Raw genomic sequence first — 14,343 nt, 5'->3', positions numbered from 1 at the left:
CCACTTGATATGAAAATTCCTTTGTCTAGGCGCCCAGCTTATATATATGCTCCAAGCTCGTGTGCTGTTTCATTCAGACTCTGTCGCCTCGACGGACCTGGTTTTCACCTGAAGACGGCTGCTTGCGTTGTGGACGAAACTTCGTGAGAATTCTTTTATTGTGATTTATTTTTATTCTTTTATTACTTCCCTTCTACGTGACTTTACCGAAAGAACCAAGAAGACAAAGCCGCTAATTGTGGGAGGGGAGTGTCTTGTACCACGCAAGTGACGTCATGTCACCTGCTGCTGCTGCGTGACGTCACGAGGTAACGGAAAGTTACTGCTCCGCGCGGGAACTGAAATTCTCATCGCGGTTATGGTGGTTGTGGTGGTGGTGGTTGTGGTGGTTGTTGTTGTTTACAGAGGTAGAGCCTCGCTCTCTCGTACGGATGTCATTTGAGTAGCAGCGAGCATGGAAGCGATGTCCAGGTTGGAACTTTAGAACGCGGGGCCTTGCCTCCTGCCCTCGCCTGATCGCATTCGCTTCAATTCTCTCGCTTACGTTTAATTTGTCTTCACCCGGCTCGCCACTTTGTAACTTTGTTTAAATATTAACACGGTTTTTATTGTTTACCAGGCCAAGCCCGCTTGAGCTGCAAAACCGCTCTTGATTTCAGAAGCGACCTGCCCACAACAACAACAAGGTGAGGCTCGTCAACAGCGTGGCGGTGTTCTCTCTCTGCATGTGGAGGTGAAATTAGGGGATCCGGAGGGAAATCCACGCGACCACGGGGAGAGAGAGAGAGACACGCAGCCTCGGCTGTGTTGATTGATCCTCAATGAATTACTTGGTGGAGTGAGGAAGCATTAATACTGAGCCGATTAAGGTGACCAGGCATGGGTCTGGACACACCACCACCTGTTAACCATGCCAGTGTGGGACAGTGTAAAATTTGTGTTTGCAGTAAAGTCTATTAACTCTGTTGAACACGGAGGTTTTATCAAAACAGAAGATTATTTTTGTTTTCCTCTGGAACTCTTTATACGACTGGAAACAGTCAATGCAAACATGACTCCTTGTAAAAAGGTGTCAGTTTTGTTGCCAGATAGAAGGGTAAAAAAACAATTAACATATTTTTACTGGCAAATGAGGTTCCCATAGTGTAGAACAGTCAAGAAGTTAACACAGTACACACATGCAGCTGAAGTCAGATCCGTTCATTCCAGCGTGCAAGGACATCGTGAGCCTGGCTGGCTTCACACCTCTAAGTTGCGATTGAACATTAATTTTTGCATAACACCTTTTGCTATGTCAGCTGAATTTAGCTTTCATAAATATTCCTTTTGTAGCTAGACAGCCGAAATTGTGTGCTCGGGAGTTTTGGGTTAACATTCATTTTGAAGATACGAAGGCAATCACGTCATCCGGAGAACGGCCAGCAGTAATTAGTATCGTGTCATCTGCAAAAAGATGTACCCTGGAATGATCTAGATCAGTGCCCAAGTCATTGACATAAAGAGAGAACAAGAGGGGGCCGAAGGATGGAACCCTGTGGAATCCCTTTTGTTATCTTAACAGTGACCTTCAACCATCTGAATACAGTTTGGGTGCGAGAAAAGAGGTACATTTTTAACCATTCTACTGCGTGTTTGGAGAAACCGAGACAACTTAGTTTACTAAGCAGGGTGTTGTGGTCGACTGTATCAAAGGCTTTGGACAAGTCAAGAAAAAGACTGGCACAGTACTACATATTATCAAGGCTACTAATGCAGCAGATGTGCTGTATTTTTTCGGAACCCAGATTGTGTTAGATGTAATAGATTGTTGTCGGACAGGAAACTGCTAATTTGGTAGTTTAATAATTTTTCAAAAATTTTCGTCAACGGGGACAAAATTGAGATAGGTCGGTAGTTATTTGGATCATCTTTAGGGCTCCCTTTGTGAAGTGGACGAACATAGGAATGTTGGATGGACCAGTTGAAAATATGGGCTATAGGTTTATATATTAGGTGACCAACAGTTAGCAGAGCAAAGACGGGAATACTATCTGCTCCGTTAGAGGGGAGGACTCTTTGAGGTAGGACAGTTGTTTCAGAACATTACTTTCGTGGATTGGCTGGAAACTAAATTCGTATAATGTTTGGACAGGTGTATAGGAATTTGCATGAGCAGGGGTGACTCCCAGTACATTATCAAAAAGGTTACCAGCTTCAGAAAAATTAAGGTTAAAATTGTCAACAATTTTTTTGGGCTCTAAAAAATAATCCCCATTTCGGTTAAGCTCAACGGGCAGATTATCTGTGTTAGATGCCTTTTCGATACTTTTGATTGTTTTCCAACTGACACACCGCTGCACACGCCGCCGCCATCTTGAGACGTCGATGGGCAGATCAGCTCCACGGTAGGTCCTGGTGTCAAGGACATGGGCCCGCATCCGCTGTTCCGTCACTATGTGGTCCAGAAGATGTTCTTGCTTGGACCCGGCATGCATCCATGATGTGGTGTTGATGTGCCGATGCCGGAACAGCGTGTTGGTAATTACAAGCCCATGGGCTGCACAAAAATCGAGCAGCCTCCTACCGTTGTTATTGAGCTGATCTGGTCCATGCCTTGCAATCACTCCAGTCCAGGAGCCAGCATCATGACCAACACGGGCATGGAAGTCACCCAACCAGATGACTCTATCTCGTGGGGCCACTTGAGCTAGCACCTGTGACAGGAGGTCATACACACACACACGAACTCGCACACACAACGCACTCACATATATGGACTAACACACCCACATGGACGTACCCACGCACACACAAACTTTTATAGAGTAAATAAGTTTGTAAATAGTTTTTATGTATGTGACTTTAGCACTACATTTTTAATTTAACTACTGTAAAGTTGATGGATGCGAAAATGTAATAGCACTGGCTCACTTACAGGACTTATGGCGTGGTACCTGGGTTCTTTTTTTTTTTAAACCAAATCTTTAGCAAATTTTGTACACAGACAGAAATAATGACGTTTATAAGTCAGATGTTAATGATCCATGTGAAATGCATGTGTATTTAAGAGTTTATCTTTGTGGGGAGCTGTAGCGCAGTTATTTCACTGCATTATGAATTCAACAATTAGTTTCATTATCGCCAACAGCAAACATGATTGATAACACTGCGTAACAAAAACAAATTGTCCCTGCGTAGTAAGTGTTATTTTCTAATTGCTTATGCCTCAAAAGTACAGAAAATGGCTATTTTCTGTACTTTGCTTTTGTGACCAGGACAGTGATATTTTGAAATGTACCTATTTTCAATGAGAAAATGTGTTCATTTGTGTCATTCCTTAACGTAAAGTCCTGGTCACGAAAGGAAAGTGTGTGAGCATAACCAATAAAAAAAATAACACTAGCCATCCAGGGACAAAAATCGTGTTACATAGTGTAAGTGAAAGCTGAACTTGTTGTGGGCCCCTGCTATGTTGATTCATCTTGAATTAATTACATGGTGAAGTGTGAGGAAGCATTAATACTGAGCAGATGAAGGTGGCCAGGCATGGTTCTGGACACACCACCACCTTTTTACCATGCGGGTGTGTGACAGTGTCAAGTTTGTATTTGCAGTAAAGTATATTAATTATTAAACATTAGGTTAAATCAAAACAATAGTTTAATTTAGTTTTCCTCTGGTACTTTTTGTAAGAATGGAAACAGTCAGGAAAATATTTCAGCACATCTGCAGCTGAAGTTAGATCTGTTCATCCGAGCATTCAAGCAAATCTGAGCCTGGCTTCCACTTCGAAGTTTTGATTGAACATTAATTGATGTATTTCTGCATAATTTAAATAGTATTATTTTCAACACACTTTGCTATTATAGCTGAATTTTTCTTAAATATTCCTTTCATAGCTAAACAGCTGAAATTGTGTGCTTGGGAGTTTTGGGTTAACATTCATTTTGAAGATACTAGAGCATCCAGGCATATTTATGACCATTGGCCCTCTCATTGTGTGCCTTAACAGCCCGCGTGATGAATTGGGGAATTATTTTCACTATATCATGAATATAGGAATAAATATAGATGTGTAAGTCATGTGTGACTGTATATTAGCATTCCTCTGTGCCTTGATACTGACGTAGATGGTGTGGATATGTTTTTCTGACTGCAGCTGACGCTTCCTCTGACTCTTCCTCTGCAGAATTGGTCTGATGGAGCAAAGGGACTCGGCGCAGCTCGGTACAAGAATGAAACAATGCGACCAGCATGCAAACAGCACGGATCGTACTGGAAGTTTGACACAGCACCAGAGAACTCACACAGGAGAGAAACCCTTCAAGTGCACTGTGTGAGAAGGCATTTACAGAGTCATCACATCTTAAAACACACCAGTGAACGCACACAGGGGAGAAACCTTTCAAGTGCACTGTGTGTGAGAAGGCATTTACAGAGTCATCACATCTTAAAATACACCAGAGAACACACACAGGAAAGAAACCCTTCAAGTGCACTATGTGTGAGAAGGCATTTACAGAGTCATCACATCTTAAAACACACCAGAGAACGCACACAGGGGAGAAACCCTTCAAGTGCACTGTGTGAGAAGGCATTTGAAAAGTCATCAAATCTTCAGAGTCACCAGAGAACGCACACAGGAGAGAAACCCTTCAAGTGCACTATGTGTGAGAAGGCATTTACAGAGTCATCACATCTTAAAAAACACCAGAGAACACACACAGAATAGAAACCATTCAAGTGCACTGCGTGTGGAAGTGCATTTGCATGGTCATCAAATCTTCACAACCACCAGAGAATGCACACAGGAGAGAAACCCTTCAAGTGCACTATGTGTGAGAAGGCATTTACAGAGTCATCAACTCTTCACTACCACCAGAGAACGCACACAGGAGAGAAACCCTTCAAGTGCACTGTGTGTGAGAAGGCATTTGCACGATCATCGCATCTTAAAAAACACCAGAGAACGCACACAGGAGAGAACCCCTTCAAGTGCACTATGTGTGAGAAGGCATTTACAGAGTCATCACATCTAAAAACACACCAGAGAACGCATACAGGGGAGAAACCCTTCATGTGTACTGTGTGTGGAAGCGCATTTGCAACATTATCAAATCTTCACGACCACCAGAGAACGCACACAGCAGAGAACCCCTTCAAGTGCACTATGTGTGAGAAGGCATTTGCAATGTCATCAAATCTTCAAAGACACCAGAGAACGCACACAGGGGAGAAACCCTTCAAGTGCACTGTGTGAGAAGGCATTTACAGAGTCATCAATTCTTCACGACCACCAGAGAACACACACAGGAGAGAAACCCTTTAAGTGCACTGTGTGTGGGAAGGCATTTGCACGGTCATCACATCTTCAAAGACACCACAGAACACACAGGCATCAGAAGATCCCCAAGGAGCGGAGTCTGAAATCGGCTTGTGCAAGTCCAAGTGCTGCAATGAGCTCATCCCTGCTGAAAAAAGAACCTGAATTTAATTCCAGCTTGGACGCAATGAAATGTATCAAGGTGGATTTTGAAGAGGTGAAATGTGAAGAAGTGATGGTAAAATGTGAAGATGAAGATTCAACTCCAAAATCGGACCTTCACATCGATGTAGGCAACGTGAAGCAGGATGAGAATTCTGCCTGTGAGGCAGAGCGAGGTAACTCCCAGGAGTTTGTGGAAGTGGAGGTGTGGGTGGACTTCTTAGACAATACAAAGTCAAATGCAGACCCGGTAGATGTGTAAGCTTGAGACAATGAAGCTCCAATAAATGCACCTTTGTCACAGACTAAAAGAACACCAAAGAAAGTACTGTCTGTGAAAAGACATTTGCACGGTCATCAGTTCTTCAGATCCACCAGAGAACACACGGAGAAACCCTTCATGTGCAGTGTGTGTGGGAAGGAATTTTCAGGTTCACCTGCTCTTAAAAATCACCAGAGAACACAGGTGTAATGATTGTGGTGTCGCTGCTGTGTACAGACGCACACGTGTGACGTCACTGCGTTACTATCACGTGGGTCTACACACACACATGACGTCATCCCGGCTGGAGGCGGGAATGACGTCAGGGCCGGTGCTGGACACGTGACCGAATCCGAGTTGGGGGCTGGGGGCCAAGGGGGACCTCGGGGGGCACGTGGACAGCAGGGGGGCTTCGAGAGGGTGCTCGAAGGGTGGCGTGGCCGGGGTGAAGCCGGGCACGCCGAGGCCCATATAAGCAGCCTCCTCAGGGGGTTCGAGGCTGCCCGTGCTGAGAATGAAGACGCCTCGTCAAGATGCCAAGAAGAGAAGGCCTACAGTGAGCGGACCGCCAGCAGCCACCTGGCTGGGTCACGCTAGAGTAGCTAAGAGAGAAGTGTGTGTTAGCTAGGGTAGGTCGGTGGTCACACCCTATGTGTAAAGTAAGAGTAACTGTTGAGTCACTGTTGTGTTCATTAAGAAATGAGTGTTGTCTCTCAAGAAGTGTGTGCGCCTAATATGAACCCATTACACAGGCATCAGAAGATCCCCAAGGAGCAGAGGCTTGTGAAAGTCAAAAGTGCTGCCAGGCGCCCATCCTTAATGATAAGAACTACAAGAAAATCCCAGCTTGGACACTTTAAAATGTATCAAGGTGAAATTTGAAGAGGCGTAGGTGAAATGTGAAGATGCGGCAGTGAAGAGCGACGAAGTGACGGTAAAATGTGAAAATGAAGATTCAACTACAAAATCGGACCTTCACACCGATGGAGGCAACGTGTAGCAGGAGGAGAATTCTGACTGAGGCAGAGAGGCAACTCCCAGTAGTTTGTGGGAGTGGAGGTGTGGCTGTGTTGTGTATATGCCCCCTTTTTATTTTATTTTTAATATTATTTTTTTAAATAATTATTCTGCCAACATATATAATATCGTTTTTTAATAGACACGGGGCAACGTGGAACGAACACGCCCCCACACTTCCACAGATGCGCGCATACCTCATTTCAAAGGAAAGAGGGCATGAAAGAGGGCAATCAAGGTCATAAAAACTCCCCGAATTTCACACAAGAGGAACAAGAGAGGGGAGAATTGCAGGCGGGGGGGGGGGGGTCAGGAGGACATCCTTTTGTTACGAAAAAAAACCCTTTGATAAATACAAAACCAGGCCACGAAATATATAATTATATTCTTAACAAAGGAAACAACATTGACGATAAAAAAAACACAGACGGGTTTTGAACCATGTTAGATAAACAATTACCAACTTAGCCATGAAGAGTAAGCAAACAGTATCTATCCTTACTCCAATTGGAAACCAGACTACAGTCTGCACCAGAGTCGCGATTCATCAATTGTTAATTAGATACGGACATTATTTACCTTAAATAATTTCTACGCGGCCGGGCCGAAGCATCAAAGAATAATTATGGCTTGGGTCGCTCCAAAACAAAATTCCTAGCCGGGATAGCAGATTAAATAATCACAAGAAGTCAAATAATAAGTACGGAATTAAAGTGGATATCCTAGAGGAGCTAAGGGCGGAGAAGGCTCTCAAAATTAACCAAACACAACACCCCATGGGAAGCGAGCAACACGGCCGTCTTTGTCTTTCCGAGAGGATCTCCACACGCAGGCACAAAGCCAGGAAATTGCCCCAATAAAGGTTGGAACACATGCCTCCGAAGATAAATAAATAAGCGCATGCGCCGGGTGCTTCCACCGTGGAAACAACCGTCTTTGTCTCCCCACAACATGGACAGCAAAAATTGCACACGCGAGGAAATAACATTTCCATGAGAGATCGGGTCACGATGAAACATCGTGAACACGGTTTCGGCATAACTTGGGCATAATGGAAATAAGTCGCATTTCAACTTCCAAACCAAAACAACTTAAGCTGTGTGAGACAAAAGATATGATCCCCGAGCAAGGGAGGGAATAATTAAGCTCGCTTAACGCGTAGGTTTTCGCGACAAATATTATTCAGTAACAAAAACATGGATTCGAATACTTTTTTTTATATATAACTCAATGCGAACGCGAATCATCGGTCTGGTTAATGGACAACTTAGGTGGCGCCGTCACAAGGCCTCCACCCACCCCTTCTTCCAGAACGACACACAGCTGTGTCTTCAAAGCTAATAAACACACGGACAACATGCACGCGAAACACACGGACGGACACACACACGGACGCAGATGGTCCACCCCCACAGGAATGTTTTATGACACCGCCTTTTGAACAACTCGGGAAACTGAGTGGAATTTCCAATATAAACCGAAGGAAAATCCATCCAAAGCATATCGCCAGGGGCTCTGAGCCCACCTCGTCAAGGGCTCCGGCTCCAACACAGATCGTCCGGGCCACGGGCCCCACCAGAGATCATCAAGAAGTTTTCGTCATCCAGAATGACGAGGTTCGCGGAGTAGCGACGTGCCGCTACAAGCCGAGGTCTGCACCACCTGAGAAGAATCGCTACCCTGAGTCGCCGAGCTGCGAGTGAAGCCAACAAAGACGCCAACGTCCACCCTGCCACGAACGAAGCATCGCTCCTCGTCAGAGTGACGACCAGCGAACAACCCGCAGGAAAGGCGGAGATCGCCAAGCGAGCAAAGCAGAGAGCGCGAAGCAGTGGAGAAAGCCTGGTCAAACGGCTGTGAGAAGGAGGACAGCGCTGTTGAATGCGCCGTGTGTCTAATAGACACCCAGATCAACCAGCATCAACCAAAACCGACTCGTCATCCCGCAGTGGAGAAAGAGAGTCAAAGTCTTCCGAGCGCCCCCGAGCGACAACGAGCGACAACGAGCGACAACGAGCGACAACGAGCGACACCGAGCGACCGAGCATCTTCAAGGACAGCATCGTGCCAACTCGTCGTCCAGCAGTGGAGAGAGAGCGAGGGAGCAGCAGGAGCAGAGCGGCTGCCACGCCCAACCCAGAGAAAACTTCTGGCCGCTGTTCGTATCCTCCCACACCACACAAGCTAACGACACAACTCCCGGCTCTAAGAATTAATTAAAATTAAAAGGGGACAACGCACACACAGCACGCACACGAATAAGACTTAAAAAAAAATTGTCATTGCGTTTCAAAAAGGGTTGCCATTTCGAGGTGGTGCGTTCAATATCAACGGATCGTGCAAAGCAGTTGCTGTCGTCGAGTTACATGAATAAGAAATGTTTTAGTCATTCATTTTCGTTAACTGCATAATCACGCCAATGAAGAAGTATTTTTAGTCATTCATTTTCGTTAACTGCATAATCACGCCAATGAAGAAGTATTTTTAGTCATTCATTTTCGTTACTGCATAATCTTGTCCGTGAATTTATTGACGTATACTTGCTTTCGGATAAGAGAGTGTCATGTGCTTGTTTAGAATAAAATTGCTTAACACCAACTGTTCGAGTGCTTCTTTCCAAGTCCATGCAAAACTATCTTATTCTTGATAACTGTATCCTGCGATGAGATATGAAAATGAAGACCTAAAATATCATAACACACACTAAGATAATCGGTAAACGTTAAATCGATGATAATCGTGTTATCCTGATTGATAACTCTGGATAAACGAAGCTGAGCCTAATTATCATAACTGCACACATTAACATAATCGCAAGCATCCGCATAAATTACTACGATTATCTCCGTGATTATCATAATTTATGCATATAATTACTCGCATTATCATAATTTATGCATATTAATACACACATTAACATAATTAATGCGATTTGCGCATTTTTCGGAAAATTTTTAATTTTTATTATTTTCATCAAAATTTCATAACCCGACACATACAACATAATGGGGGCTCGTCCGGGATCTCTCGCAGACAGTGTTTTGCATGGATGATGGAATGAACCACTACGTGTTAACCAGAATATCGGGATCGAACATTGCATGGTGATTGTAAACGGGCGTAAAACAAAAAAAAACGCCCTCTAAGGTTAAAACCCAGAATAGCAAGTTGAAACAGAGACAGTGGAATTAAGATAATATCGTATCAAACCGATTGCATCCTGTGATAAATGGTGTTAGAGGTACGCACTCTGAATCGGAAAATAACAATAGCTCGAGTCAAACTGACTACACTCTGTGAGATAATTGTTTTATATGCACTCTAAAAGGAAATGTCAAAGTAACTCTTGCCATACCTAAGATGCTAGGATTAAGAATAATTTTTGAATGGGTTACGGGATACTGGGAGCTCGTATTAAAACGTACCGACCAATCTGTTACAAAGCAGTACAGTCAGAGAGACATATGGGAAGGGAGCTGTATCGATAACACGAACACACCTCGGGGGAAACTAATTGACTGGATAAAATGTAACGAAGGCGAACACGATGCAAAAACTGCAGAGAAGGCAGGACAGGACTCATGCCCTCCCACACAGGCATACAGACAGGGATTGGGGAATGAGGAAAAAGTCGGAAAGGAAACAGGAGAGAAATCAGTGCTCGCGACACCAGCGAAACTCACAGACGTTGATCCACAGAATAAATATGAAAGTAACAGTAAATCACACTCTTGGGTACGTGGACAGAGTCAAGGGACTGATCGCAAAAAAATTATGGATATCGAACAAAAAATCCTTGACAAAGGGAAACCCTCACAATTCGAGAGAAGGGATGGAGAGATACATATGCAAACAAAAACATGTGAGACTGACAACTTCACAGATAGAGGGAGGCAAAATGTTAAAGTACAGTCGACAGGACATGCTCCACTAAGGGCAGAGGCAAAAACTGAAGGGAAATGGCAACACGAGCAACACAGCACTGGGCACGCACACACAAAATGCACGCCGCTTAAACACGAGCGACACAGCACAGACCAAAGTGACAGATTGCCTGATGATAACTTGTTTGATGATGACGCTGTCGGCAATCAACTTTCGGAATACCTATTCACCAGTAAAACCCTTAAATTGATGGACAAAGCTCTAGTCAGAATTCCCGATTTTGACCCCCACAATAAGTCCATGGATATACACACACATCGCAACAGTAGAAGAGGAGGCAATGATTAGAGGGCTGAGGAGACGGGATGAAAAAGCGAGTTTGTTGAAACGGAGCTTACATAAAGAATCTATACCATGGGTAAATTCACTACCACACAAGGTTAGAAATGATTTTAAACAACTGAGCCTGGCAATGATTCAGAAGTTTGGAGAATATTCGACACTCACTGAAGGGTTTTATGCTGTAAAATCGATGACCCAGGGCATGGACCAAGATCCACGTGACTACCTCGTACAATTTAAAAGAGCGTATTACGCAGGCGATGTGAATCAATACCACGAAGGAGATAAAATGTTCAAAATTATGTTTTTTGAATCCTTGAGCCCAGAGATTACAGAAAGGGTGAGAATGGTTTTGAATCCAGAAACAGCATCCTTACGCCGCATAGAGAGCAAGGCGTACATGGCATGGTTATACAGAGCTAAGAATCATGATTCGGATCCAGAACACAGGGAGAGGGATAAGGAACCCAGCCTCTCAGAGAGGAATAAAAATCACCGAGCAGTCCCACAATGCAGGGAGGAGCAAACATGCACGCACCTGTGGCAAAATAAACCAGAGAGAAGGTGGCACGAGAATGAGAGCGGCACAAAGCCGAACATTCAGGAGAATCGCAGAATGTGGAGACCAAGGGCAGAATCATATCAACACCCCATGCCACGACATACGCAAGGTCAAAATTACGCACAAAGATGGCGAAGTAACAATCCAGGAAAAATTTGGCACCCAAATGGGAAAAACACTGGGCCAAAAATGTACGAGAATCGCAGGAGGGAGAGGTTCAGAGCAGAACCATATCAACACCCCATCCCACGACACGCAAGGTTCAAATTACGCACAGAGATGGCAAGATAACCACCTAGCGGGAAGGTGGTACACAGACTTCGGAGGTATGGATGCGAACATTCAGGAGAATCGCAGGATGGGAGGTCAAACACAATCAGTCCAATTACGACCAATTCCTCCACCGGCTATACCAGGAGGGAATAGAAGAATAACACAGAATGCGGTCCAAATACATGATGAACCACCCACAGTGAGTGCGAGCGAGCGGCCAACACGCGCCCCACCCGCCGAGGTTTTGTTAAACCCTGAGCTCAATGGGAAATACAAGCAGGCTGCAAGTGACAGGGCGGGCAGATACCGCCACGACCGGGAAACATCAAATGCATACGATGCGGTAAGAAACGCGGACAGTGCTCCCGTAAATGACGCGCAAATCGAATGCAAGGACAGGGCTGAATTGAAGTGTGATCGGACAGTAGATAACAGACAGCAGAGACAAAGAGAGAACACAGAGACACGCCCTGAGGAGCGCAGGCGTGAGCCTTTGAATGAAAAATATCCAAGGGAAACCAAAATTTATGTGGATCGGAGTGCTAAAATGGAGACGAATGTTCATGACATATCGGGAATGGTGTTGGAATCTAACACACTCGTAAAAACAAAGAGGGCAACATTACGAGGCACAGAATTAAATCGACACACTGACTCGGCAAATGTGCATGTAATCGCAGAGAGAGCAAATGCCACGAACCAAGTGTCAAAGTAGGTTGTGTGCGCGAATTCTGATTATGTGCAGCACAATTTTTCACCACACACTCCCACGACGCGAGAGAGTGAGAGAGGAAACTACAAAAACGAACCCGAAAACCATGATCGAATTATCAAAGTGATAAGTGGTAAACCAGGCAACATGAGGAAGGTAACGCATAAATGCGTTCGAAACCGCTACCTAGCGTTTCCCAGGATTTAACAAAAACAAAAATGAATATTCGTCGGAGTTATGATGTATGAGAACCATGTAACTGGTGATATCGATGTTTAACGTGTTGTTATTTTCTTTGCTAAATTCAAATGTAACCATGTTAAGCAAAAACAAAAATGAATATTCGTCGGAGTTATGATGTATGAGAACCGATGTAACGCAATATCGATGTTTAACGTGTTGTTATTTTCTTTGCTTATTTCAAATGTAACCAGGTTAAGATCGTAATACGTGCACGCGCGTCGTAAGAAATAACCGCCGAGAGTAAGGGCGGCTGATGGGATTCATGACAAAAAAGGGGGCATTACTTTGTTTGAAAATTCGCCAGTGGCCAAATCGACCCCTGATAATTTTCAAAAGGGCGGACTGTTGTGTATATGCCCCCTTTTTATTTTTTTTTAAATATTTTTTTTAAGAATTATTCTGCCAACATATATACTATCGTTTTTTAATAGACACGGGGCAACGTGGAACGAACACGCCCCCACACTTCCACAGATGCGCGCATACCTCATTTCAAAGGAAAGAGGGCATGAAAGAGGGCAATCAAGGTCATAAAAACTCCCCGAATTTCACACAAGAGGAACAAGAGAGGGGAGAATTGCAGGCGGGGGGGGGGGGTCAGGAGGACATCCTTTTGTTAAAAAAAAAAACCCTTTGATAAATACAAAACCAGGCCACGAAATATATAATTATATTCTTAACAAAGGAAACAACATTGACGATAAAAAAACACAGACGGGTTTTGAACCATGCTAGATAAACAATTACCAACTTAGCCATGAAGAGTAAGCAAACAGTATCTATCCTTACTCCAATTGGAAACCAGACTACAGTCTGCACCAGAGTCGCGATTCATCAATTGTTAATTAGATACGGACATTATTTACCTTAAATAATTTCTACGCGGCCGGGCCGAAGCATCAAAGAATAATTATGGCTTGGGTCGCTCCAAAACAAAATTCCTAGCCGGGATAGCAGATTAAATAATCACAAGAAGTCAAATAATAAGTACGGAATTAAAGTGGATATCCTAGAGGAGCTAAGGGCGGAGAAGGCTCTCAAAATTATCCAAACACAACACCCCATGGGAAGCGAGCAACACGGCCGTCTTTGTCTTTCCGAGAGGATCTCCACACGCAGGCACAAAGCCAGGAAATTGCCCCAATAAAGGTTGGAACACATGCCTCCGAAGATAAATAAATAAGCGCATGCGCCGGGTGCTTCCACCGTGGAAACAACCGTCTTTGTCTCCCCACAACACGGACAGCAAAAATTGCACACGCGAGGAAATAACATTTCCATGAGAGATCGGGTCACGATGAAACATCATGAACACGGTTTCGGCATAACTTGGGCATAATGGAAATAAGTCGCATTTCAACTTCCAAACCAAAACAACTTAAGCTGTGTGAGACAAAAGATATGATCCCCGAGCAAGGGAGGGAATAATTAAGCTCGCTTAACGCGTAGGTTTTCGCGACAAATATTATTCAGTAACAAAAACATGGATTCGAATACTTTTTTTTATATATAACTCTATGCGAACGCGAATCATCGGTCTGGTTAATGGATAACTTAGGTGGCACCGTCACAAGGCCTCCACC

The 14,343-nt window shown here is 44.2% G+C and overlaps 1 pseudogene across 1 annotated transcript in view; it reads left to right on the top strand.

Annotated features, from left to right (window-relative positions):
* Window positions 1–622: 622 nt before the first annotated feature.
* Window positions 623–14,343, top strand: part of LOC144953589 (uncharacterized) — a 51,741-nt pseudogene continuing 38,020 nt past the window's right edge. Inside the window, exons 1-2 of the transcript XR_013640844.1 lie at window positions 623–686; window positions 4,169–5,338. The product of XR_013640844.1 is annotated as an uncharacterized LOC144953589 (transcript). The remainder of the gene's footprint in view (window positions 687–4,168; window positions 5,339–14,343) is intronic.

This window comes from Lampetra fluviatilis, chromosome 78 (genome assembly GCF_964198595.1).
Source record: "Lampetra fluviatilis chromosome 78, kcLamFluv1.1, whole genome shotgun sequence".
NCBI classification, from domain to species: domain Eukaryota; kingdom Metazoa; phylum Chordata; class Hyperoartia; order Petromyzontiformes; family Petromyzontidae; genus Lampetra; species Lampetra fluviatilis.
Note: the sequence above shows the minus strand (reverse complement) of the source record. Positions and strands in the feature narration are given on the sequence as shown.